Source organism: Tamandua tetradactyla, chromosome 5 (genome assembly GCF_023851605.1).
Source record: "Tamandua tetradactyla isolate mTamTet1 chromosome 5, mTamTet1.pri, whole genome shotgun sequence".
In the NCBI taxonomy this organism is placed as follows: Eukaryota; Metazoa; Chordata; class Mammalia; order Pilosa; family Myrmecophagidae; genus Tamandua; species Tamandua tetradactyla.
In genome coordinates, this window is record NC_135331.1 from 118,066,870 (window position 1) to 118,091,816 (window position 24,947).

General features: G+C 37.0%; 1 protein-coding gene across 4 annotated transcripts in view; it reads right to left on the bottom strand.

Annotated features, from left to right (window-relative positions):
• The window catches only part of KHDRBS2 (KH RNA binding domain containing, signal transduction associated 2), a 616,081-nt gene that overhangs the window by 566,700 nt on the left and 24,434 nt on the right, over positions 1-24,947 (bottom strand). The window lies entirely within an intron of this gene.

Below are 24,947 nucleotides of genomic sequence, written 5' to 3' on the forward strand. Positions count from 1 at the left end.
AAAGTGAAGCATTACATATGTTCTATTTCTCGCTAAAGGGCTTATGTTCCATGTGGAACACTTCAGAAAAGTGGCTTTTATTTTTATGAAAGGGACATGCTCTTCCACTCTCAATTAATGATTAAGTCCATGCTGCATATTTCCATTTAAATGTCTTGCTTCAAATAACTAACATGATAAATTTATTTAATTAAAATTCACATTTAAAAGGCAGCTTCCACAGATGTTCAGAAGTTCTACTGAGGCACCAATTTTACCCCCACGTTGTCTCTTAATTACCTTTGTATTAACTGTAGTACTCTGTTCTTGCATTGAGAATTGAAATTAAATTAGAGGAAAATGCTTCCTTATCACTTAAGATGATAAATGGAAACAGTTTCAGGGGCAATGGTCTGCCATCCAGAGAGCCTTCAAAAGTCAAAAATGACTTTCCTGTCAGATGGATAAAGGCTCAGGTAAAAAAGGGGGAGATATTTCCTCTACATCAGTCATTGTTCATGAAATAGCATAATTATAAAACAACATTTACATTTGTTTGTGCATGTATATAACAGTCTTCTTGATATTCTCTGTAAGTAATACTGTATAATGAAAACTTCAGAAAACAGGTATCCAAATATTCATATAAATTTTTAAGTGTAATTAGACAAGCATCAAATAATTCTAACACCACCATTCATATAAGCCAATTAGCTTGTTTTATTTAAACCAATGACTTTAATGAAAAATCATATAAACTAATGTAGGAAAAATATACAGATGTTGATTTCAAATTTAGCTATATAGACTCTATATGAAAGAAAGAACAAGGAAAGGAGAAAGGGGGAGGGAGGGAGGAAGGGAGGGAGGGGTGGCGGGAGAGGGAAGGGAAAGAAGAAAGAGAGAGGGAGGAATGAAGGGGGAAGGGCTCTTGCTTTCAGTAGAATGCTGAATACTGGCTGGTATATGTGGGACGAGTACCAGAGTTGGGAAATAATAATTTTTAAGAGTCATGGTAAAGATTTTGACCAGGTATGAATTATCAATAGATGGTAAAGCTAGAAAGAACAAGATATTTGCATTGTCTTATACTGCTTATTAGTTGCAAGGGAAAAATATCACTTTCAAATAGAGAGAGCAGGCAATACCTTAATCTGTGGATAAGAATGAATGTCACCAATGACAGAAAAGTGGATATAATGTGTCTCCGCATCTGGAAGGATACAGCATCGCCGTATTTTGGCTGAGAATGTGTAACATGAATATAATCACGAGGAACTATGAGATAAATCTAAAATGAAAGTTGGATTTTTGAAGAAAAGGAGTGGGTTCTGTATTCTTCAAAAATGTTAGTCATCAAAGACAAAGACAGGTTGTAAAAATGTTCCAAATTAAAGGAGACTAAATAGAAATAAATCCTCAGTGGAATACCTGATCCTAAACTGGGTGTTGTACCGGATGAAGGAAAGCTATAACAGACACTATTGTGTAAAATTACAAAACTAGAATAGGAATAATAAAGTATTGTATTGAATTAAATTACTGAGGTTGACAACTGAATTTTAGTTATGTAGGAGAATATCTTTAATTATAGGAAATACCGATTGAGATATTTAGGGGTAAAGAGTTATGATATATGTAACTTCCTCAAATAGTTTCATACAAAATAATTATATTAAAATATGTGAATATGAGTAAAGCGAAATCTGTTCTTCAATCCCATTTTTATTTTTATAACTCTAAAAGTTTGAAATTATTTCTGCATAAAGTTATTTTTAGCATCATTGTACATTTTATTTTCATTTAACAAAAGAAAGCATTTATCATGTGCTCTACACTATTCTTAGTGCCTTCTAAATAACATCAACCCATTTAATCCTTGAAACACACCTTTAAGACAAAGTTTCCACTCTGATGACAATTCTGTTTCTTTAAATAAACAGGAGATTAGCTTAGCAGAACTAGTCAAGGAAGCTCAAGAATTTTAACATATGAAGATGACAATGAAGTTGTACCCTTTTCTCCACAAATGGGTTTGAGAATGCTACATAATAACAATTCCTGAGAAGTAAAATTCTTATATACTTTCATATAATCTAATGCTTTGCATGTGATGTAAGTCACCAATTACAGAAATTGTTTTCAAAACCAACCAAAAATAGGAGTTGACTTCTACAGACATGCATTGCGTCCCATTTTTACTTATAAGTCTCACAATTATAAGAAAGAAAAGAGTAAACATAGCTTTAAAGATCTGAGAATAAATAATATTTAAAGTAGTGAGAATATTAGACTACTACAGGACTCCAAATGTAGAAAATAATTTAAAATCCAATTACATAACTATTTGTAATATCTCAAATTGGGACACTTGTACACATGAATAAATAGCTTACCTATTACTGAGGCAGAGAATATTCCTCGCATAGCATTTCACATAATGTCTACTGACTGAATTTATAACAGGAGAGGTAGAATAAACTTCTTAGAAATGTGCTTTTTTCCCTAAGGTTTTGATATTTTTAATAAGCAAACCACAAAGATAATATTCATTGTTTGATGATAGCACTCAATATTATGAGAACTAGATTTACTTCAGGAGAACATTTCACGGTTGATGTGTTTGTAACATTGCTTAGTACTTTAGGGGTCTCTGTGATTTCATTCTACCATTCTGTCAGGAAAACAGCACCACTATTCATTATTTGGCCTTCAAGAACAATTTAATTTCATTTCTTTAAATAAAGCCCTTCCTATTTTCAAACTTAGATATTTTTACTCATTTAAAAATAAATACTATCGTCTCATTATTTCCCTATCAGTTTTTTTTAATCTTACTGAAAAAAATTGGAATGTTTTATTTTACCAGTTTTATCATTTCCAAATAAATTGATTGTGAACGCTTTGAGACCAGGACTGTGTCAGATTTCTTTGCATTAATTATAATGTCTAATAGCCCCTGGATGAATCCACTCAATTTACTTACTGATTTTATTTTTAATTCATTCCAAAGTTTCATAAAGAAAGTTAAATTGACTTCAAATTGTTTTCAGCAGTATTAAGGAAGCAAATAGCATGAATGCAATTGCTCTTTCCTCTCTCTAAAATATTAATACTTATAAAAAATCTAGTTCAAATGAAGACATCTTCATACAATTTTCCAGTTACCCATTTCCTCTTCTTTGCTGTTTGGTTGATAGCGTGAATTGCAGATTTCTACTTAAAATATTAAGTAAAAAAAAACAAACAATGGTCAATGATATGGAAAAAAAAACTATTACACCACAAAATAACTAACAACACTATGTAAATATAAATATATTATATTTATATATATATTATTACTATTTATATTTATATATATAATATATGTATTTATATATATATAAAATATATATTTATATATATATATTTTATTGTCAGTAATAGTCTTGGAGTTGAACATTGAACAGTTTTTCTCCTCTTTAAATTCTCATCCATCTTTTCAAAAAAATTTTTTTTAAAAACCAGAACTGGCTTTTATCAATGTTTTCTATGTATTCCAAGTCCCACTGTAAGGTTTTTTGAAAATAACTAATACCCCATCCCATTTCTAGGACTGTGTTTGGCTTCATAGTTCAGCTCACAAGAGTCAAGATGTCTTCAAATACATGCATATAAGTTATATACATTCACGCAAATTATGGACACTCATGGGATTCTTTATTTTGCTCTTTTCTATGTGTCCTTCCCCTGGAAACAACTGGTGGAGCCACAGCTGGATTAATGAGGCCCTTCTCTGAGATTTGTTTATTTGGGATGAGAAAGTATCACACTCACCCTCTTTTTCCGTCTCCCTCTGTTTCTGCCTCCAGCCCCCTCCCCCTCAACTTTCTCTCTCTTGACTAAAATTACAAGCTGTACAACTGGCAAGCTGTTTGACACCCAGATTCTCTTTCCTTTAAAATAAGTATTTAAAATAACTTACAATATACGTGAATAAGTTGATACACAAACAGAAAAGGAAGAGGAGAAAAGGGGGAAAAAGAAACCTATGATCGCAGCTATAGTCTGTGGCCCTTGAGTTCAAAGTATTACTTGTTTCTGAAACCCAAAAACCTTACCACCTTTCTTTATGTGAACCTAAATGGCTTGAATGTTGGACTAGCAATCTACTGTAATTAGCATTGTTATTCTGAATTAGTAAACTTTTGCTATCTCTGATATAACTGCGGGGAATGTTTTTTCCCCTCCAGCGGCACAAAATGTGTCCATCATCTGAAAGCTAGAAAAGTGGTAATAAAAACTACCTTTTTAGAATATACTGAGGGAACGAGAACCAGAGTTCTTAAATTTGGATGATTCTCCCATCACTCAGCAGACATGCAGAATAGTAAGGCAAGAATTCTAGCTTTTCATGAAGACTGAAATGACCAACCCAGAATATCATTGTTGCCAGAACCTAATTCACAGTGGATATATAGGTATAGGAGGAAGTAAAACATGCCACTTTTTACATTGCTACTACTTGGCAAAATAAAACAAATATCAACAAGCTATTATATCATAACTTTTATTTTATAGATTTGCTTCATTTGTTGCCCATGCATTTTATATGACCACTACCAGAGAGAGAAGTAGCTTTTAGAAAATACTGAGTTCTATCACTTTTCTAGCTTTCAGATGATGGACACATTTTGTAGCCTTTTTAAACTACATTCATTCCTTCACTTAACAAATATTTGAATGCTTAATATATGCCAAGTTCTCTTCTAGGTACAGTAAAACAAAATGACAAAGGGTCCAGCTGTCATGGATTTACATTATAACAAAAGTAGCCAGGCAATAAGAATACGAAAACGTTAATAAATTTGTTAGTGACTATAATGAGCATAATTGCTCACATGGTCCCTAAATCCAATGACAAGTGTCCTCCTAAGAGACAGCAATACCCAAAAGAGCTACGTACAAGAACAGAAGGCAATGTAAAGGCAGAGGCAGAGGCTGGAGTGATATGGGCACAAACCAAGGAAGTCAACAATCACTGAAATCCAGAAGAAGCAAGGAATATTCTCCCCCAGAAGCCCAGAACCAGTGCAGCCCTGTTGACACCTTAATTTCAGTCTTATGGGCTCCAGAACTTAGAGTAAGTACATTTAAATTGTTTTAAGCCACCAAACTTATGGTAAGTTATGACAGCCTTGGGAAACTAAAACAGTGACAATGTTTGGAATAAAACGTGATAATGAGGCAGAGAAAGGAGAGGTGTCTACTTACTTTAAAGGAGCCATGCCAAGGGACTCTGAGCTAAGGCAAAACCCACGGGATGAAATCAGTATGCAAAGATCTGAGAGGGATGCATCCCCAGACATGTAAACAGCTTGTTCACAGTCTCTAACATAGGAAAGAGTTGGAAACTGGTCCAGGAAGACAGAAGAAACCTGCTGCAACACAACGAGCACTGGAAAGAAACTGTTCAGATCAGAGTAGGCAGTAGCCAGATGAGTAGAAGGAGAGTAAGCCATGTTATAGAGTTTGCATTTCATTCAAATTGCAAAAGCAATATGCTTTAACTCCTGAAACACTGAAAGCAGTAGAGGTAATGGATTATGGAGGTACTACAAAATGACAATAATATACTAACCTCATAAAGTTGCATTAAACTAAATGTGACAATGCATGAAAAGTCTTAACAGAGTACATGACATATTGGTTAGTAATTTTTAAAAAAAGTTATTTCATGAGTTCTGAAATCTGGGCTTATCTTGTGACTCAAGCTGAAGAAAACTCTACAGAAGATCATGCAAATATAATCACTGCAGATGGTGGCACTTTATAAAATTAGAGAAATAAACAGGCACTTTCACATTTACATGTGGGTCAATCTTCCAACAGTTCCCTCACACTTCCATCGCTGCAAATCCAGAGTACACCTTCTCATAGAAACGAACAAATGCCAGCTATTTCTCCAGAGTAGTCCAGAGAGTTCTATTTCATCTATGATGTTAATAATACCATTTTTGGTTTTGGAGTCAGAGGTACACATGGTATACAAGAGGCAAATAAACAAATGCTAGCATTTATTGGACGGCAAATGAGTGCCAAAATCATCCTAAGTACTGATTAACCTTGTTACAACATCAGGACATAGATTCTATTGTTATCTCCATTTTACACATGAGACACTAAGAGACACAACGCTTAACAACTTGTCCATACAGCTAGTAGTAACAGAGCAGGGAGTCAAACCCAGCATTCATTCTTTCAAACCCTCTAACAACACTGCCTCTACTCTAATTTCTCATGCTTAAAACAAACAATAAATGTAGAAACACTCATTGCTTCACTCTGAATCCTTATCAAACCCTTTTATAGAATTTTACTCTATCATCCTGGTATAGAATCTCAGTAGGGTACCTTGCCCTAAGTGACAAGATTATGTTAGTAAACTGAATCTTTAGCTAAGATCCTACATGAACACAAAGTGGAAAAAAAAAAAAAAACACCATCTCAGAGCTAAGGAAAATTTTTAGATTACAGGTACCAGCTACCTCTGCCTAGATGTCCAACTCTAAGCCAGGCAATACTGGGTAACTTTGTAACCTATTACTGTTTTACCCAGTTTCATACTTGCATTTACTTTTTTTTTTTTAACTTTTTTATTGTATAGAGTAACATATATACAAAGCATAGAAATAAAAAAGCAATAGTTTTCAAAGCTCTCTTCAATAAGTAGGTACAGGACAGATGCCAGAGTATGTCATGGGCTACCATAAGATCCTCTCAGACTTTTCCTTCTAGCTGCTCCAGAATATAGATGCTAGAAGGCTTACATATTTCTTTATCAGCATAATTGACTTTTTTCCTTTCTTTTTTGTGAAAAATAACATATATACAAAAAAGCTATAAATTTCAAAGCACAACACTACAATTGGTTATAGAACATATTTCAGAGATTGACATGGGTTACAATTCTACAATTTTAGGTTTTTGCTTCTAATTGCTCTAAGATACTGAAGACTACAAGAAATATCAATTTAATGATTCAGCAATCATATTCATTTGCTAAATCCTATCTTCTCTGTATAACTCCACCATCACCTTTGATCTTTTCATACCTCACCACCACCTTTGATCTTTCCATACCTCACCATCACCTTTGATCTTTCCATACCTCACCATCACCTTTGATCTTTCCATACCTTGGGGGTTGTTTGGGTTATGGCCACTCTAACCTTTTCCTGCTGGAAGGGTCTGTCAATAATACAGGGCAGGGAGATGGAACTATCGGATGTTCTGGAGAGGCTGGGATATGTTTCCGGACTTGTCTGGTCCAGGAACCCATTTGAAGGTTGTAGGTTTCTGGAAAGTTACTCTAGTGCATGGAACCCTTGTGAAATCATGTATTGCCCTAGCGGTTCTTTAAGATTGGCTGGAGTGGTCCTGGTTTGGGGTTGGCAGGTTATGATAGGTAGCAAGGCCTAACTGAAGCATGCATAATATCAACCTCCAGAGTAGACTCTCGACTCTCTCTGAACTCTCTTTGCCACTGATACTTTTATTAGTTACACCTCTTTTTTCCCTTGAGGTCAGGATGGAATCATTTATCTCATGGTGTCAGGACCAGATTCACCCCTGGGAGTCATACCCACATCGCCACGGAGACTTTCATCTCTGTACATCATGTCCCACACAGGGGAGGGCAAAGATTTCACTTGCAGAGTTGGGCTTAAAGAGAGTGAGGCCACATCTGAGCAACAAAAGAGGTCCTCCAGAAGTAATTCTTAGGCATACCATAGGTAATCTAAGCTTCTCCACTACCTACATAAGCTTTACAAGAGTAAGCCTCAAGGATCAAGGGCATGGCCTACTGATTTCGGTGTTTCTAAAGTTTGACCCAGTATTGGGGGATTCACTGATGGTAAGATTTAATAGTTCCATTTTCTTTCTCCCATCTCTCAAGGGACTTTGCCAATACTTTTTGGTTTTGCTTAATATACTCTAGGATGCATCCAAATTTTACATTGATGTATACAGAAATAAAGGCCCTCTTTCATATTCTGGGCTCCCTGAGCTCCCTGTGTTTCAATTGTTCAAATGAGCTCTATAGATAGGTTCAGTTAGATTATGGGCTCTAGAAAACTCCAGTTTCAGACCAAATAAACCTTTCTTCCTTTGGTCTCAAAGAGTATGCCTGGTTCTAAAATACAGACACTGTCTTCCTTATCCCTGTGTTCTGAATTACTTTAACTCCAACCTGATCAGCTTCATTCTTATCTCTAAATATCAGGATATATCGACCTGTGTATCATCTATCTATCTACCTATTTCTATATAGATAGATATATAAAACAGATTCTCGAGATACAGAAATAATAATTATCCATCCAAATTTAATGTGTCTGCTATAAAAGCTTACAATCTAGGCCCCTGTGTTCATACAAGCATTTTGTAGAAGAGGCCATTCCATTATTGTTCTTTTGTTTTTGGCTTATTGTGCCCCACCAAATGTCCCACATGTTCATTCACATCTTTGCATGCCTCATGACTTCGTTCCTTTTTCTAGCAGCACAACTTCATTTGTAAATATACACCATCGTTCATCAATCTTCTTCACAGTTAGTGCATCCTTCAACCAGCTGTATTCATCAGGCACCGTGTATACGGCCCAAAGTCTACAGTTCATCAACATTCTCAATTTTAAATAATGTCATTATTCCCAAGAGAAAGAAAACCAATAAAATACCCTCGCTAAATAGGAAATCTAGACCTCCTCTTAACTTTTGTCCCTCCCCCCATTATTTACCTCTGCTGTTGGCAGTGCTGATGGTTTCCTTTTGAACATAGCCCATAGTGTGCAATAGCAGTTTTCCCCCCTGTACTGTGGACTTAAACACTCTTTGTACACAAATCTTCTCTTTGAAGTAATTCTTGAAAGAACTAATTTATATTTCTATTGTTAATGAGTGGGACATGTAGGTCTATAGAACCCCTCTCAATCTTATTCATCTTCATTTTATAATTGGGTTGTTTGTTCTTTTGTTGTTGAGTTGCATGATTTCTTTGCATATACAGGATATAAAAACTTTGTCCAATATGTAATTTACTTGTAGACACACTTAGAGAACTACCTTCAATTCTATCTATTCCCTTACATTGGAGTTCAACATCATTAGCTAATGGCTCACCCATCTCTAGTTGCTGTGTGTCTCTAAGTCCCCTATATTCTGTATTATAAGCCTCTGATTATACCTTTGTTATAGTCATATAAGTGGAATCATACAGTATCTAATCTTTTCTGTCTGGCTTATTTCACTCAGCATTATGTGCTCAGGCTCACCTATCATGTCATGTGCTTCAGGGCATCATTTCATCTTACTGCTGCATAATATTCCAGCAGATGTGCATACCATATTTTGTTGATCCACTCGTCTGCTGATGGGCATTTGGTTTGTTTCTATTTTTGTTGATTGTTAATAATGCTGCTATGAAGATCAGTGTTGAAATGTGTTGTTTGTGTCATTGCTTTCAGCTCTTTGGGGTATATACCAGGTAGTGCTATTGCTGGGTCATAGGGTAACTCGAAATTTAGTTTCCTAAGGAACCACCAAACAGTCTTCCATTGTGGCTGCACTATATACATTCCCACCAGCAGGGCATAAGTGACCCAATATCTCCACCTCCCATGCAATACTTACAGTTTTCCTGTTTCTTTAATAGCAGCCATTCATATAGGTGTGAGGTGGTATCTCATTGTAGTCTTGATCTGCATTTCCCTTATAGCCAATGAAAACGAGCATCTCTTCATGTGCTTTTGAGCCATCTGTATTTCCTTTTCAGAAAAATGCCTATTCATATCTTTAGCCCATTTTATAATTGGTTTGGTAGCTAGATTCAGTTGTCAACTTGACCAGGTGAAAGCACCTAGTTCTTTTGCTGTGGACATGAGCCAATGGTACGTGAACCTCATCTGTTGCTGATTACATCTGCAGTCGGCTAGGAGGTGTGCCTGCTGCAATGAATGATGTTTGACTTAATTGGCTGGTGCTTAAATGAGAGAGCACAATGCAGCATAACCCGAGCAGCTCAGCATACCTCAACTCAGTACTCACAGCTCAGCCCAGGCCTTTAGAGATGCAGAGAGAAATCACCCCGGGGAAAGTTGTTGGAACCCAGAGATCTGGAGAGAAGGCCAGCAGAGACCATCCTGTGCCTTCCTACATAAGCAAGAACCTCGGATGAAAGTTAGCTGCCCTTCCTCTGAAGAACTAACAAAATAAATCCCCTTTTATTAGAAGCCAATCCGTCTCTGATGTGTTGCATTCCGGCAGCTAGTAAACTAGAACAGATTTGGTACCGGAGAGTGTGGTGCTGCTGCAGTGTGCAAATACCAGATATGTTGGAGCAGTTTTATGGATGGCTAAGGGGAAGATTTTGGTGGAACTATGAAGAGAATGATGGAGAAGTCCTGGAGTGCTTAAAGAGACTGCTGGTATAAACAGAACACAAAGGGACAACCTGGAGTTTGCAGAGTGAGAACCATGGACACCCGGGTCTGAAGTCAAGAAAGCTCAGGGCAAGCCACGGTGGCTCAGCAGGTAAGAATGCTTACCTGCCATGCCTGAGGACCCGGGTTCAATTCCCGGTGCCTGCCCATGTTAAAAAAAAAAAAAAAGAAAAAGAAAGAAAGCTCAGCCAGGAGAGTGGACCCACCCACATACCCGGAGAGGGTAAGTTTACCCTGAAGGGAGAGGATGAGTCTCCCACCTTGTTGCAGTGGAAGAGGAGTGCAGCCTCAGGCCTTGGAGAAAGTACCACATGCTCCTTGGGGAACTGGGGAGAGCTTGGCTGCTACCACATGGAGGGGTTGAGCGTGTTCCCTGGAAATGGCAGAGAGCTCAGGGTGGCCCTGATGCCTGGAGAGCATGGAGCCGAGAAAAAGGTGATCTCCTCAATGTTCCTCGAGGTTGATTTGGAAAGAGGTGGGTCACTGCATAGGCCCTCGGAAAACATGGGACTGCCACTTCCTGAAGCCAAAGGATAAAAGACTTTCAGACTTTGAAATCCTATGGTGCTTGCCCTGCAGGTTTTACATCTGTATTTCTTCCAATCTCTCCCTATGGAAATGAAAATCTGTATCCTGTGACTGTCCCTCCTTTGCATATTGGCACCAGACAACTTGTTTTGAGATTCACAGGTCCACAGCCAGAAAATAATTTTTTTCCACCTTAATGTTGTTTAAGGTGATGCGTGTAGTTGCCAAGTTGACAAAGAGTGAACATGTGGTAGTTAGATTCAGTTGTCAACTTGGCCAAGTGAAGACACCTAGTTCTTTCGCTGTGGACATGAGCCAATGGTACGTGAACCTCATCTGTTGCTGATTACATCTGCAGTCGGCTAAGAGATGTGCCTGCTGCAATGAATGATGTTTGACTTAATTGGCTGGTGCTTAAATGAGAGAGCACAACGTAGCACAGCTGAAGCAGCTTATCACACCTCATCTCAGCACTTGCAGCTCAGCCCAGGCCTTTGTAGATGCAGAGAGAAATCACCCCGGGGAAAGTTGTTGGAACCCAGAGACCTGGAGAGAAGGCCAGCAGAGACCATCCTGTGCCTTCCCACATAAGCAAGAACCTCAGATGAAAGTTAGCTGCCTTTCCTCTGAAGAACTAACAAAATAAATCCCCTTTTATTAAAAGCCAATCCATGTCTGGTGTGTTGCATTCTGACAGCTCGCAAACTAGAACAATTGGGTTCTTTGTACTTTTGTTGTTGAGTTATATTATTTCTTTGTATACACAGGATATCAAACCTTTGTCCAATATGGGATTTCCAAATATTTTCTCCCATTGAGAGCTGGCTGCCTCTACACCTTTCTGACAAAGTGGTGCAGAAGCATTTGATTTTGGAATTCCCATTTGTCTATTTTTTCTTCTGTTGCTTGTGCTTGAGGTGTAAAGTTCAGGAAGCTACCTCCTATTACAAGGTCTTGAAGATGTGTTGTTGCATTTTCTTCTAGAAGCTTTACGTTGCTTGTTCTTATATTACGGTGTTTGAACCATTCTGAGTTAATTTTTGTTAGGGTGTAAAATAGGGGTCCTCTTTCATTATTCTGGCTATTGATATCTTGTTCTTTCATGCCCTATTATTGAAAAAACTATTTTGTCCCAGCTCATATTTGGGGGCCTTGTCAAAAAATAGTCAACCATAGATTTGTGGTCTATTTCTGCACTCTCGATTCGATTCCATTGGTCAGTGGTTCTATTTTTGAGCCAGTACCATTCTGGTTTTTTTTTTTTCTTACAAAAGCATAATTTTAACAGTGTTATCTGTTCATACATATACAGACTGATAAATCATCTTTGGTTATGGATACCAGATGATACCATGCTGCTTTGACCACTGTGGCTTTATAATAGGTTATAAAGTCAGGGAGTATTAATCCTCCCACTTTGTTCTTCTTTTATAGGATGTTTTTAGCTTTTCCGGGTCTCTTTCCCTTCCAGATGAATTTGGTAATTAGCTTTTCTAAGTCTTCCAAATAGGTTGTGGGAATTTTTATTGGTACTGTGTTGAATCTGTAGATCAATCTGGGTACAACTGACATGTTAACTATATTTAGCCTTCCTACCTATGAGCAGGGAATGGTTTTCCACCTATTTAGATCTCCTTTGATTTCTTTTAGTAATGTTATGTTGTTTTCTGTGTACAAGTCCTTTACATCCCTAGTTAAGTTCTTTCCTAAATACTTGATTCTTTTAATTGCTATTTTGAATGGAACTTTTTCTTTAACTGGCTCCTCAGTTAGGTCATTACCTGTGTATAGAAATGTTACTGATTTTTGCACATTAATTTTATATCCTGCCGCCTTGCTGAATGTGCTTATTAGGTTAAATAATTTTGCTATAGATTTCTCAGGATCTTCCAAGTACAGTATCATGTCATATGCAAATAATGAAAGTTTTACTTCTTCCTTTTCAGCTTGGATGCCTTTTATTTCTTTGTCCTGCCTGATTGCTCTAGCTAGAACTTCTAACATAATGTTTAGTAGTAGCTGCAACAGTGGGCATCATTGTCTCATTCCTGATCTTTGTGGGAAATCTTTCAGTCTCTCCCCATTGAATATGATGCTGGCTATTGGTTTTTCGTATATTCCCTTTATCATATTGAGGTAGTTACTTTTGATTCCTATCTTTTGGAGCATTTTTATCAGAAAAGCATGTGAATTTTGTCAAATGCCTTTTCAGCACCAATCGAGAGGATCATGTGATTTTTCCCTTTCTATTTGTTAATGCGCTGTATTACATTAATTGATTTTCTTGTGCTGAAGCAACCTTGCATTCTGGTTATAAATCCCATTTGGTCATGGTATATAATTCTTATAATGCATTGTTGGATTCGATTTGCTAATATTTTGTTGAGAATTTTTGCATCTATGTTCATTAGGAAAATCAGCCAGCAGTTTTCCTTTCTTATAGCATCTTTACCTGATTTTGGTATTAAAATGATATTAGCCTCATGAAATAAGTTAGGTAGAGTTCTTTTTTTCCTCGGTTTTTTTGAGAAGTTTGAGGAGAATTAGTGTTAGTTCTTCCTGAAATGTTTGATAAAATTCCCCTGTGAAACCATTTGGCCCTGGGCTTTTCTTTGTAGGGAGATTTTTTTTTTTGCACGGGCAGACACTGGGAATTGGGGCAGGCACCCGGGTGTCCAGCAGGAACTCTGCCTGCTGAGCCATCATACCCCACCCTGTAGGGAGATTTTTGATGACTGATTGAATCTCTTTGTGATTGTGATTGGTTTGTTGACATCTTCTATTTCTCCCTGAGTCAGTGTAGCTTGTTTGTGTGTTTTCAGGAATTTGTCCATTTCATCTAAGTTGTCTATAGTATACATATAGTTGTTCATAGTATCCTTTTATGATTTCTTTTATTTCTTCAGGATATGTAGTAATGCACCCCTTCTCATTTCTGATTTAGTTTATTTGCATCCTCTCTTTTTTTTTTTCTTTGCAGTCTTGCTAGTGCTCCATCAATTTTATTGATTTTTCTCAAAGAACCAACTTTCGGTTTTATTGATTCTTTCCATTATTCTTGTGTGCTCCCATTCATTTATCTCTACTTTACTATTTGTAATTACACTTCTTCTGTTTGCTTTGGGGTTAGTTTGCTGTTCTTTCTCAAGTTTCTCCAGGTGAGTGCTAAGTCCTAGATTTTTGCTCTTTTCTTGTTTTTTTAATATAGGTATTTAGGGAAATAAATATCCCTTCCAGCACAGCCTTTGCCACATCCTGTAAGTTCTGATAAGCTGCATTTTCATTTTCATTCATCTCCAGATAGCTACTTATCTCTCTAGCAATTTCTTCTTTGACCCATCAGTTGTTTAAAAGTGTGTTTTTTTATCTCCATATATTTGTGAATGTTCTCATTCCTTTGTGGCTATTGAGATCCAGTTTCATTCCATTGTGATCAGAGAAAGGGCTTTGAATAATCTCAATGTTTTCAAATTTATAAAGACCTTTTTTGTGACCCAGCATATTATCTATCCTGGAGACTGTTCCATAAGCACTAGAAAAGAATGTATTTCCTTGTGTTTCAGGGTACAATAACTTATTATGTCTGTCAGGTCTAATTCATTTATCAAGTTTTTTGTTGTTGTTGCATGGGCAGGCACCGGGAATCGAACCCAGGTCTCTGGGATAGCAGGTGAGAATTCTGCCCCTATGCCACTACTGCACTGCCTCATTTATCCAGTTTCTTAACTTCTCTATATCCTTGTTGATCTTCTGTCTGGTTGTTCTGTCTATAGAGAAGAGTAGTATATTGAAGTCTCCTACTATTATCGTTGAAACATCTATCATGCCCCTCAGTTTTGCCAATGTCTGTCTCATGTATTTTGGAGCACCTGGATTGGGAGCATAAACATTTATGATTGTTATATCTTCTTGATGAATTGACCCTTTAATTAATATATAATGTCCTTCTCTGTCTCTTATGATGTCTTTATATTTAAAGTATATTTTGTCTGATATTAGTATAGCTACTCCTGCTTTCTTTTGCTTACAACTTGGGTGAAAAATCTGCCATTCTTTCACTTTCAATCTGTTTGCATCTTTGTGTCTAAGATGAGTCTTTCATAAACAGCGTATAGCTGGATTATATTTCTTAATCCATTTTGCCAATCTGTATCTTTTAATTGGTAAATTTAGTCTGTTAACATTCAAAGTTATTACTGAAAAGTCGTTTCTTAAATCCACCATCTTATCTTTTTTATTTTATTTGTCAGATCTTTATATTCTTTTCCCTCTTTCTCTTTTTAACCTTTAATTTGCCCTTACTGGTACTCTTCAATTCTGTGCCCTCCTCCAGACTTCCCTCTCCTATCTTTTTTTTTTTCAGCTGGCAGAACTTCTTTTAGTATTTCTTGTAGGGCTAGTGTCTTGTTGACAAATTCTTTCAGGACTTCTTTGTACGTAAAAACTTTAATCTCTCCCTCAATTTTGAAGGACATTTTCACTGGGTACAGAATTCTTGGCTAGAAGTTGTCCTCTTTCAGGATCTTGAATATATCATACTACTGCCTTCTCACCTCCAGGGTGGTAGTTGATTAGTCTTAACTCAGTCTTATTTGGTTTCCCTTGTATGTAGTAGATTGTTTTACTCTTACTGCTTTCAGGATTTTCTGCTTCTCTTCAACATCTGAGAGACTGATTAGTACGTGCCTTGGGGAAGGCCTATTTGATTTATTCTGTTTGGACTTCCTTGAGCGTCTTTGACTTGTATATTTATGTCCTTTATGAGGGCTGGGAAGTTTCTCCCCATTAAAACCTCAACTACTCTGTCTAGTCCCTAACTCTTCTCTTCTCCTTCTGGGAAACCAGCGATTCTTATATTTGTGTGCTTTGTTTTGTCTACAGTTTCCCTGAGTTCCCATTCAATTTTTTTCCATCTTTTTTTGACATTTGCTGTTTTGAGTCTTCAAAGTCAGTTATCCTATCCTCTATATCACTTATTATTTTTTCTGTCTCTTTCAAATCTGCTGTTGGGTGCCTCAAGTATGTTTTTTATTTGGTTAACAGTCTAATCTCTGCAATATCTCCTATTTTTCTATTTATTTTTTCAAATTCCTCTTTATGCTCTTCTACTATCTTCTTGATCTCCTTTATGTCATTTACATCCCACTTATTTTATTAAGTAGACTTATATGAACATCTTTGATCAGTTGTTCCGATGTCTGTGTCTCCTCTGGTGTTTTAATTTGGTCATCTGGCAGGGCTATATCTGTCTGCATCGTGATATGCTTAGTGATCTTCTGTTGTTTCGCTGCATGTAAATATTTTGAGTGATTTACTTTGAGAGTTGATTTCCTTCAATGATCTAAAGCCTCATGTTTGTGGGGTGGATGTGTAGCAGGATGCAGGGTATGGGGCAGGGCGCAACAATGCAGTTATGCAGTGCAATGCAGGTGTAGGTGCAGGTACAGGTTGGAGGTGTTAACGCATGGGTGCTGCAGAGGCCAGGGGGGATGTAGCGGTGCGGGTGGCATAGGTCTAGGGGGCTTAACCCTGCTATGCGCTGGTCAAGGGCACAGGGCCCTTTGAGTGCATGCATAGAGCTGTGGCAGCAGGCTGGTGTTCTGCCTTTAAGGGTTTGGGGCAGATGTGACCCGGCTGCACAGGTTAGTGTTTTCTCAGATCTGGGAAGCATGACTGAGGGCCGTGCACATGCAAGGGATTAGGGCAGTTACATTTGTAAACTGATTTCCCAGAGCTGAAGGATGTGACTGGGGGTCCATGCGCACGCGCAGATCGAGGAATGTCATAAACTGATACTCAGAGCTTGGTGGGTGGGGGAAGTGAGGCTGTGTGACATTATGGGCAGGGAGCAGGTGTAGCCTGGGTATGAAGGTTAGCACCCATAACCTTTATGTGCTGGTAACAGCCTGCAGGGAGGGGGTGGTAGTGCTTGGGAGGAGTGCAGAAGAGGTAGGGTGGGCTGCACTTGGGGTGGGGGTGGGGGGCGGGTATGCGCACTGCAGGCTGATGGGGTGGGGGTGCCTGAAGTGCAGGGAATGGGGGAGGCATTGGGGTCGGGTGTGGAGTGAATTGTGGGTCTCAGGGCTACACTGGTGAAGGTAGTGTGTTCAAGGAATGACGCCTGGCTTACTTCCTAGTCCCTGTCTCCCTGTCCATGTATTCCTGTGGGCTCCACACACCTTCGCACCAGGCTCCAGCTTTCTGCTTCTCAGTTCCTCAGCCTCTGCAACCAGGGCTGCCCTATGTGGTTCAGAAGGCTCTTCCAGGTGAGTTGCTCTCTTGAATCACCATGTCAGTCACCCTCCCATCCCTTCTCTAACTTTTCCATGAAGCACGGGTGAACTGAAGCTACCCTATTTGGCCATCTTCCCAGAACTCAACTGCATTTACTTTTAAAAATTTAAATTATTTTTCTCAAAACTTGCCTGAGAAGCAGCAATAATTCAGCAATCGGGGACAGGGTCATTTCTGTGTGCAGATGATGCTTGAAAGAAGAAATAATATGGAATGTGGGGATAGCTCCTTTTGGATTCATAACTGTGTGACTTTGCATATTACCTATATTCTTTAATCTTTAGTCTCCCCTTACAGAGCTAATGGTAGTATCTGCATCAAAAAGCTGTTGTACATGGTGGGGAAGCAGAGGCAGCAGCAGCTACTTCATTAAACCTGTCCTAGATGCCATGTGCATTGTCAGTGCTTCACGTGGGTCAATCCTAGAAACCATCCCTAAGCGTTACGTCACCAATAATTTTCACGTTTCAGAAGTGGAAACCGAGGTGTGCAGAATGTTAATAACTTTTTCCAAGGTAACACACAGTGTAAAAACCAGCACTTTGAAGACTGGCAGTCTAGAGCCTCAGTCCCAAATTTAACCACTAAGTTGAGCATTCTCACTGACTTACAGTAAGCCCTAAAATTACTGGGTTTTATATGGATTTAAGGAAATGTAAAGCACTAGAACATTAACAAGCATGTGTACTAATTTCCTTCTACAAGTCCTGTATTATTAATCTGTGTGGCTTTATTAAAACCATCAAATGTAAAGCACATTTTAAATAACTATCAAGGCATATTATTTTTTAAATCAACATGCAGCAATTTAGATGCCTATAATAAACACTTGAATCATTTATCACTAATCTTATGTGTCCTTTAATAATTCATATTTATTTTGAAAACTCACAGCAAATATTAAATTAGTACCAGCAAACCTTCAGGAAGCTTATCTTCCTCAACCTTTTGCTTATTTCCTCCTTTAAGAAAGAGACGTTCCCATTTTGCTTGCAGAGGAGTTGAAAGGCTACCTTCAGTTGAACGTTTTCCTTTTTTCCTGGCCTACTTTCAAGAGTTTAAAACTTCTCACTCAACCTGCTTCCCAATAAATGTTTCCTTGTGATCACAAAAGCCAGGGAGTGCCACAAAAGTCAGGGAGTGCCTTCCTTTTTCCCAAAGCATAAATTCACATTATCTTCTGGTCTTTTGCTCACTTACACCTGTGCTCACAGGGATGCTGGTCTAGTCTGCTAGCTGCTGGAAGGCAATATACCAGAAACAGAACAGCTTTTAAAAAGGGGAATTTAATAAACTGCTAGTTTATGGTTCTAAGGTTGAGAAAATGTTCCAATTAAAACAAGTCTATAGAAATGTCCAATCAAAGGCAGCCAGGGAAAGATACCTTGGTTCAAGAAGGCCAATGAAGTTCAGGGTTTCTCTCTCAAGTGAGAAGGCACACGGCGAACACAGTCAGGGCTTCTCTCTCGGCTGGAAGGGCACATGGTGAACACGGCATCATCTGCTAGCTTTCTCTTCTGGCATCCTGTTTCATGAAGCTCCCTGGGAGCTGTTTTCCTTCTTAATCTTCGTTGCTGGCTGGTGGACTCTGCTCCGTGGCTGTCGTTCTGCTCTGCTCTCTCAGAAATCTCCATCATTCTCCAAAGTGTTTCCTTTTTTATAGGACTCGAGAAACTTATCAAGACCCACCCCAATGGGTGGAGACATGTCGTCACCTAATCCAGTTTAACAACCACTCTTGATTAAATCACATATCTAATTACGGTTTCAAACATAATAGGGATTATTCTGAATGGGATTTTGATTAAAACATGGTTTTTCTAGGGTCCATACATCCTTTCAAACCAGCACAGATGCCCTGGCATAGTCTGTAGCCTGAAGCAGATTTAACTAGTTAGAAATCCATGGAACTAAGCAGTGTTTCTACTCATACCCTTGACAGGCAGCTCCTGCTCTGCCTATGTCCCCATCAGGGTGATCTTCTAAGATATGACAGGACTAAGGAGACTGAACAGTGCTAGTGTAGGAATGGGCCTCACGTCAAGTGCTATAAGCCTTCATTCCACACAGGAGAAAATGAGACCCGGGGAAACTGATCTTTTCACAGGCCCCAGTTACAAGATACAATCGACAACAGAAACCAGTCTTGTGCTCTGGTATGTGAGGGAAGGAAAAAGGATATATTTCAAGAGGCAAAGAATTGTGCCAATCCTATAGAGGCATCAAGTCAAAGCAGCAATAGGTAATCGGGTAAACCAAATTAGATCATAAGCAGGAAAACAACTTCTTAAAATACACATTGTTCCACAGGCATTCAGCTGATAACGTGAAAATTTTGGAATTTATTCATTTTAATCCAATAACTATTTATTCTAAAGTTCATGTTCACTAGCTTGTATTTGGGGTAATAAATAGCCCACAAATTGGTCATTCTGAAGAAAGCTTATCTGGCGAGATTTTTTTCTCAGACCAAAGTCCCCACAAATATCAGCTGTTGAAAGGAATGGTTAAATAATAGTCTTTTTCTTTTGATGATATATATGTACATACACACACACACACACACACACACACACACAAATTGATAAATTAGGCCAAAGTTCTAAACTACTCACAAAACTGTAAGAATCAAGACAAAAGAACTAATTGCCATTGATTTATTCCCTAAATTTAGTTTTATGCAGAATGAAAACTATATCAGAACTGTATTACAGTAATCTATCCTGCAGTTTAGATTTAGTGTAATGAAATTTTCACCTCATGTAATTCCTTCTAGTACATTTTTTACCTCTTATTTTCAATCTCTCTAGATTTATTCTGTTTATTCTATAAAAAAGGGGTGGGAGGCATATTCCAGTATTAGGATTCAAATGTCTGTTAAGGAAAAATAGCCCTAGAAACATAACGCTCTTTAGTACAGGATCTCAGAAATGAAAACTCAGGGGTCAAATGTGCACTTTTAGCACTTTAACTCTTTTATCACATATGAAAAGACTCTAGCTTTGTATATAACAAGATGAAACTAATTTCAGGTGAAATAATGTTAAAACACATTTGTTAGCCATACCATTTGAAGTTATGTCACAGCATTAATCACTTCTATCACTATCAGTAAAAAATCAAGCATTTATATCAATCTTCATAATAAATGCAGAAACAAAGTTAAAAAACTAAAATGATGTCTCAAGAATTTGAAATACAAGTTTTAAAGAACAAAGATTTATTGAAATTCAGGGAACCAACTGGAATATGATTTATTACTATCTGAAATTCTGAGATATTTCTTAGGGACCTTATTTTTAGCAAGTACTGCTTTATCATCTTTGCTTTCTAGCACCTAGACCAGTGCTTGAAACACAGTTCTACTCGATAAATATCTTCTAAAATGAATAATTAGAATATGCTTAATTCATATATAAAAGTACACAAACACCACTGATAAGAATACAGTAGATCTATCATTGCAGAAAAGTAAGCTACAAATATGCAGAAATTATAACCTGTATGTTCTCTCTAAATACAAATATGCATAAGACTGGTTCCTTTGTCAGCTTTTCCTGCATCAAATTACCTTCAATCATTCCTATATTTAAAACTTAGAGGCAAGCAAGCAAAAAGAAAGAGATCAAAGTTTAGTTATAAGTATAAACTCATAACTAATAAAAATTACATGGAACAAACCTGATATTCATGCACTGGCATATGCCATACACTACACTTACCGAGAAAACTCAAAGAGCTCATTCGTCAATCATACAATTTTATTTTTGCATTTTCTACATCACTTGTAGTCAAGTTTCTTTTGTTCAACCTAATAAAAACCACATTTCTTGCTATGGAATTTCCATGCAAAGAATCCCACTTACTTTATAGAGTAATTTCTTATATTGCATAATTCCGTAAAGAATGTGGAGTTTTTCACACTCAAAAATCTGGCCTCTGTTTTATCATTTTTAAGGTCTAGTAAGCTATTATACTATGAACTCATTTTTTACATTACTTAAATTATCAACTGTATTCTCAGAAAATACAGTTTTCAGAAAATATTTTCTGGAAATATTTTACTGCATATTGTCTCAACCAAATATTACTGGCACAAGATTAAGGTCTAGTGTAATGAAAACAACATTTTATTTTTGTTTAGCAGAGTGATAACATTTTTAATTCCAACTAGAAACATTAATATCAATCATTTACACATTTTATCTACCCTCCCCGCCAAAAAAACCTGCACCTCTAACACCACTGCACATATATGTATTTTTCAACTGTACTATATAAAATGAGATTTTGAGAATCTTTTTACAAATTAACATAATATAACAGTTTCTTTTATTATGTATAGGGTTTATTTAAAGAATATCTATGTACTAAATTTTATTAGTATTTCATATTCAATAATTTACAAAGACAAAACCTACCAAGTCTTGAAGTAAAATTATATTTACTCACTGATTTTATATCCTTGCACACAAAGTAACATTCGCAATTAATTTGTGCATTAAGATGAATTGCTAATATTTTGCGCAAATCACACTTTAACTTCAGAGATGTAATCTGAACCTTCAGGAAGAAAACCACAGAACATCACTGTTCTTATTCTTATCAAATAAGAGCACCAAAGGAAAGCTTTTCTTCTGAACAGACACAGACATATACCTAATTATGTGCAGAACACAATCACGAAACATCAACAAGATATTATTTCTGACTTAAAGTGAATCTGCCTCATATGACAATAAAATTGAGTGTCCAGCCATAAGAAATGATAAGAAGATATAAACAATATATAGTCTTTATAATCACCTAAACTCAAGTAGTAAAAATCAGTGACTGTAAGACAAGATCAGGTTGTATCATTTTATGAAAAAATACTAGCTCATCACTTTATTATGCTCCCTTCATGTCCCATATTTTAATGCCAGTTTTAATGTTTCAGAGACTTTTCAAAGAGCTCTCTTTGAAGAAACAGGCTATACTGAAAATGATTATTACTTGTTCCTGTCATCAAAACACTTGAAGACCTCCAAAATATACACATAATCCTTTATATGTCTATATACTCTAATACAGTGGGTATATTCCCATTTCTGTAGACAGCCAGTTCATTTGCTCTTATAGTGATTTTCGAATTCTACTTGGTGGTTTTTTGAAGCTACACTTATGGTGGTGATAGTACAAAAGAGAACGTTTACTTTATTGCAGTTTTCATCCTCTTCTACTCCCTACATGCCCTTTTTTTTGCCAGGAACTGCCCTTAGTTTCAAATGATCTCATTTAGGTTGTTCAACATGCTAGCAGATTAGCTTTACAATTGCTAAGATATTTGTAATAGGGATTTAACCACATAATTCTGGCTTTACTGAAAAAGCTTAGTTTTTCCTTCTTTTTTGAATTCCTCATTTTTGAATCATTTCCTGTGTCATCCAATTTACTGATAGATTTTTTCCTATTCTTTACTAGCATCACTGAATTTAAAAGTTGGAAAGGAAATGACTGATTAAGTGGCATTCATAGATATCTTCCCAGGAGTCGACAAAAATAACCTTACATGACTAACAATTACACAGCTAATGTTCTATTGCAAGCCCTTACTCCTGCTCCCAATAAGGTAGAGAAACATTCATATTCACCAGATAAACAATTTCAACTGTGAAATGTGAAAACAAATTCTAAAACACAAATATAGCCAGAGCAGTAATAACGAAGAAAATTTGCTCACTGGTTAATTTCGGTAAAGAGAAAGACATTGTTTAAAATAAGGTTGGGTTCACGAATTGTTTCAGAGATCTATAAGCTGTAAGTCTGATTAAAACTTTTTTTAAAACTTTCTAAAACTGAATTAAGAGAAACAATAGATGCCTTTGAATCTATCTTTGGTTTAATATATGCCAAAACATTATTGAGGCAACAAATGAACCTATTTGATCCTATCCAAGTAAGTCATTAAATAATAGGGGTAAAGTATAAAATATCACTGTAAAGACTGTCTTTTACATGCCACCCCTTGCTGAAAAGGTATCTATCTCCTCTCAGCTACAAAAAGTTGTTCTAATTGGCTGCCACCTTAATTAGCATAAATGAAAGGACTACCATAATAGTTATATACATATTTTTGAGATATATCATTAGTAGTTAAATTAAATGGAGTCCTCCAGGTTTAACACATGAAGAAAAGGATGAGATCTTTTTCTCAATAAAAAGAAGCTAGCTGAGGAAGGATTAATAAAATAAATCAGCTAAATAATATATTTCCAATTACATAAGCTTACCCAACCTGTAACTCCATAAATACTATAATAGTGCAATGAGAAACTCTGTAACTGTTTTGCAAAAATCCTTTTCTTATTTTCTTTCCAAACTAGGAATACTTGTGAGCCACAGGCTTTCAGCTCCCTGTAACAAATGGAAAGGTAGACTATGGCAATGGGCCTTTCTAAACCAAAAGAAAGAACTGTCACTCCCAAACTACCAGCTAGTTTCCTTTTGAATAAAAACATATTATGTAAGGTAATTCATTTAGCTTTTTCTAAAGGTACCTTGTGTAACCTTGCAAGTGGTTATTTGTAATGTGGCAGGCTGTTATCAAGCAGCTACAATATTTTGCCTCTGCTCAATAAAAAGCAGCATTACTCTAAAGTTCATTCATACAGAAACATTTCAGGCCAGGTACTCTCTTTGTTCAGGTTTATGCACTTGTTTGAGGGGACAGGAGGAAGTTGGGTAGTCAAAGCATCTTCTTCCCTATTTAGTTGACTCTTTTCTAATTCACAAGGGACTCACACATGTTTTCTCTATCCTATGCAGCCAAAAAGAAAGGATTAAAAATATCTTGCATAGTAGCATACTATGCATAGCAGTGTCTGTGTTTGCCTACATCTCCTCATTCTTTTGATTTCAGTGCCAACCTTCCCAAGTTCCAACAGCCAACTAAACAATATATTACCAATACATCTCCTAACTGAGGGCTGAGGGCTTTCACTGGCTGTCAGAACCTGTTGGTTTTTTGCTTTTTGCTGTTTTTTTTTTGGTTTTTTTTTGCCCCCACGTGACAAGCATGCTGTGCCAGGGAATTAAAAGCCCCGAGGAGCAGCTTTCAACCAACAGCTGATGGAATTTGGCATAGATCTCCTAGTTTCCTCATCCTCATCATGGATGTTTTACACTGGCTCCCTGGTCTGGGTTGAACTGTATTCCCCAATCAGGTACGTTCAATTCCCAACCCCTGTTCTCTTGAATGTGATCCTATTTGGGAAACAGGATCTTTGAAAATGACATTAGTTAAAAATGAGGCCAAAGTAGAGTAGATGGGCCCTCGTCCAACATAACTGGATGCGGGGACCCAAGGGTTCAGACCCCTTTCCCTAGGAGAAGAAAAATCAAAAGCAAAAACAGAGTTTTAAGCAAATAGCAGCCTGCATGACCAGAGCACAGGTCAAAGGAAAACTGCCTTCTGGAGTGGGAAAGAATGGCCAAGCTACTCAGAAAAACCTTCTGAAACGTCTTTGAATGATTCCATATCCTGTATGTTTCAGGAAACCTTGAAATGTTACTGTTAAAGATTATCTACTCTGTTTTCCTTAAAATGTATTAAAGTTGAATCTATATCCTGTATGTTTCAGGAAACCTTGAATGTTCTATAAGAAAGTAGTTAACTTTG